The sequence below is a fragment of the Halictus rubicundus genome, unplaced genomic scaffold (genome assembly GCF_050948215.1).
Source record: "Halictus rubicundus isolate RS-2024b unplaced genomic scaffold, iyHalRubi1_principal scaffold0318, whole genome shotgun sequence".
In the NCBI taxonomy this organism is placed as follows: domain Eukaryota; kingdom Metazoa; phylum Arthropoda; class Insecta; order Hymenoptera; family Halictidae; genus Halictus; species Halictus rubicundus.
Genome location: NW_027488859.1, coordinates 136,317 through 141,132, shown reverse-complemented (window position 1 = coordinate 141,132; position 4,816 = coordinate 136,317).

Here is a 4,816-nt window from a genome sequence, read left to right as displayed (position 1 = left end):
CCTATTCTATCATATATCCTATCCTATCCTCTATCCTATCCTATCCTCTATCCTATCCTATCCTCTATCATATCCTATCTTCTATCCTATCCTATCCTCTATCATATCCTATCCTCTATCCTATCCTATCCTCTATCCTATCCTATCCTCTATCCTATCCTATCCTCTATCCTATCCTATCCTCTATCCTATCCTATCCTCTATCATATCCTATCCTCTTTCCTATCCTATCCTCTATCCTATCCTATCTTCTATCCTATCCTATCCTCTATCCTATCCTATCCTCTATCCTATCCTATCCTCTATCCTATCCTCTATCCTATCCTCTATCCTATCCTATCCTTTATTATATCCAATCCCCTATCCTATCCTCTATCCGATCCTATCCTCTATCCTATCCTATCCTCTATCCTATCCTATCCTCTATCTTATCCTATCCTCTATCCTATCCTATCATCTATCCTATCCTATCCTCTATCCTATCCTATCCTCTATCATATCCTATCCTCTATCATATCCTATCCTATATCCTATCCTATCCTCTATCCTATCCTATCGTATCCTCTATCGTATCCTATCCTCTATCCTATCCTATCGTATCCTCTATCGTATCCTATCCTCTATACTATCCTATCCTCTATACTATCCTATCCTCTATCCTATCCTATCCTCTATCCTATCCTATCCTCTATCCCATCCTATCCTTTATAATATCCTATCCTCTATCCTATCCTATCCTCTATCCTATCTTATCCTCTATCTTATCCTATCCTCTATCCTATCCTATACTCTATCCTATCTTATCCTCTATCTTATCCTATCCTCTATCCTACCCTATCATCTATCCTATCCTATCCTCTGTCCTATCCTATCCTCTATCATATCCTATCCTCTATCATATCCTATCCTATATCCTATCCTATCCTCTATCCTATCCTATCGTATCCTCTATCGCATCCTATCCTCTATCCTATCCTATCGTATCCTCTATCGTATCCTATCCTCTATACTATCCTATCCTCTATACTATCCTATCCTCTATCCTATCCTATCCTCTATCCTATCCTATCCTCTATCCTATCCTATCCTTTATAATATCCTATCCTCTATCCTATCCTATCCTCTATAATATCGTATCCTCTATCATATCCTTTCCTCTTCCCTATAATATCATCTATCCTATCCTATGCTCTATCTTATCCCATCCTCTATCCTATCCTATCATCTATCCTATCCAATCCTCTATTCTATCTGATCCACTATCATATCCTATCCTCTATCCTATCCTATCCTCTATCCTATCCTATCCTCTATCCTATCCTATCCTCTATCATATCCTATCCTCTATCCTATCCTATCCTCTATCCTATCTTATCCTCTATCTTATCCTATCCTCTATCCTATCCTATCATCTATCCTATCCTATCTTCTATCCTATCCTATCCTCTATCATATCCTATCCTCTATCCTATCCTATCCTCTATCCTATCCTATGCTCTATCCTATCCTATCCTCTATCCTATCCTATCCTCTATCCTATCCTATCCTCTATCCTATCCTATCGTACCCTCTAACGTATCCTATCCTCTATCCTATCCTATCCTCTATCCTATCCTATCCTCTATACTATCCTATCCTCTATCGTCTCCTATCCTGTATCCGATCCAATCCCCTAACCTCTATCCTATCCTATTCTCTATCCTATCCTATCCTCTATCCTATCCTATCCTCTGTCCTGTCCTATCCTCTATCCTATCCTATTCTCTATCCTATCCTATCGTATCCTCTATCCTATCCTATCCTCTATCCTATCCTATCCTCTATCCTATCCTACCCTCTATCCTATCCTATCGTATCCTCTATCGTATCCTATCCTCTATCCTATCCTATCCTCTATACTATCCTATCCTCTATCCTATCCTATCCTCTATCCTATCCTATCCTCTATCCTATCCTATCCTTTATAATATCCTATCCTCTATCCTATCCTATCCTCTATAATATCGTATCCTCTATCATATCCTTTCCTCTTTCCTATAATATCATCTATCCTATCCTATCCTCTATCCTATCCTATCATCTATCCTATCCTATCCTATCCTCTATCCTATCTTATCCTCTATCTTATCCTATCCTCTATCCTATCCAATCCTCTATCCTATCCTATCGTACCCTCTATCGTATCCTATCCTCTATCCTATCCTATCCTCTATCCTATCCTATCCTCTATACTATCCTATCCTCTATACTATCCTATCCTCTATCCTATCCTATCATCTATCCTATCCTATCCTCTATCCTATCCTATCCTCTATCATATCCTATCCTCTATCATATCCTATCCTATATCCTATCCTATCCTCTATCCTATCCTATCGTATCCTCTATCGTATCCTATCCTCTATCCTATCCTATCGTATCCTCTATCGTATCCTATCCTCTATACTATCCTATCCTCTATACTATCCTATCCTCTATCCTATCCTATCCTCTATCCTATCCTATCCTCTATCCTATCCTATCCTTTATAATATCCTATCCTCTATCCTATCCTATCCTCTATCCTATCCTATCCTCTATCCTATCCTATCCTCTATCATATCCTATCCTCTATCCTATCCTATCCTCTATCCTATCTTATCCTCTATCTTATCCTATCCTCTATCCTATCCTATACTCTATCCTATCTTATCCTATCCTCTATCCTATCCTCTATCCTATCCTCTATCCTATCCTATCCTTTATTCTATCCAATCCCCTATCCTATCCTCTATCCGATCCTATCCTCTATCCTATCCTATCCTCTATCCTATCCTATCCTCTATCCTATCCTATCCTCTACCCTATCCTATCCTCTATCCTATCCTATCCTCTATCCTATCCTATCCTCTATCCCATCCTATCCTCTATCCTATCCTATCCTCTGTCCTGTCCTATCCTCTATCCTATCCTATTCTCTATCCTATCCTATCGTATCCTCTATCCTATCCTATCCTCTATCCTATCCTATCCTCTATCCTATCCTACCCTCTATCCTATCCTATCGTATCCTCTATCGTATCCTATCCTCTGTCCTATCCTATCCTCTATCCTATCCTATCCTCTATACTATCCTATCCTCTATCCTATCCTATCCTCTATCCTATCCTATCCTCTATCCTATCCTATCCTTTATAATATCCTATCCTCTATCCTATCCTATCGTCTATAATATCGTATCCTCTATCATATCCTTTCCTCTTTCCTATAATATCATCTATCCTATCCTATCCTCTATCTTATCCTATCCTCTATCCTATCCTATCATCTATCCTATCCTATCCTATCCTCTATCCTATCCTATCCTCTATCATATCCTATCCTCTATCCTATCCTATCCTCTATCCTATCTTATCCTCTATCTTATCCTATCCTCTATCCTATCCTATCATCTATCCTATCCTATCTTCTATCCTATCCTATCCTCTATCCTATCCTATCCTGTATCCTATCCTATCCTCTATCCTATCCTATCCTCTATCATATCCTATCCTCTTTCCTATCCTATCCTCTATCCTATCCTATCTTCTATCCTATCCTATCCTCTATCCTATCCTATCCTCTATCCTATCCTATACTCTATCCTATCTTATCCTCTATCTTATCCTATCCTCTATCCTATCCTCTATCCTATCCTACCCTTTATTATATCCAATCCCCTATCCTATCCTCTATCCGATCCTATCCTCTATCCTATCCTATCCTCTATCCTATCCTATCCTCTATCCTATCCTACCCTCTATCCTATCCTATCGTATCCTCTATCGTATCCTATCCTCTATCCTATCCTATCCTCTATCCTATCCTATCCTCTATACTATCCTATCCTCTATCCTATCCTATCCTCTATCCTATCCTATCCTCTATCCTATCCTATCCATTATAATATCCTATCCTCTATCCTATCCTATCCTCTATAATATCGTATCCTCTATCATATCCTTTCCTCTTTCCTATAATATCATCTATCCTATCCTATCCTCTATCCTATCCTATCATCTATCCTATCCTATCCTATCCTCTATCCTATCCTATCCTCTATCATATCCTATCCTCTATCCTATCCTATCCTCTATCGTATCTTATCCTCTATTTTATCCTATCCTCTATCCTATCCTATCATCTATCCTATCCTATCTTCTATCCTATCCTATCCTCTATCATATCCTATCCTCTATCCTATCCTTTCCTCTATCCTATCCTATCCTCTATCCTATCCTATCCTCTATCCTATCCTATCCTATCCTATCCTCTATCCTATCCTATCATCTATCCTATCCTATTTTCTATCCTATCCTATCCTCTATCATATCCTATCCTCTATCCTATCCTATACTCTATCCTATCTTATTCTCTATCTTATCCTATCCTCTATCCTATCCTCTATCCTATCCTATCCTTTATTCTATCCAATCCCCTATCCTATCCTCTATCCGATCCTATCCTCTATCCTATCCTATCCTCTATCCTATCCTATCCTCTATCTTATCCTATCCTCTATCCTATCCTATCATCTATCCTATCCTATCCTCTATCCTATCCTATCCTCTATCATATCCTATCCTCTATCATATCCTATCCTCTATCCTATCCAATCCTCTATCCTATCCTTTCCTCTATCCTATCCTATCGTATCCTCTATCCTATCATATCCTATCCTCTATCCTATCCTATCCTCTATCCTATCCTATACTCTATCCTATCTTATCCTCTATCTTATCCTATCCTCTATCCTATCCTCTATCCTATCCTATCCTTTATTCTATCCAATCCCCTA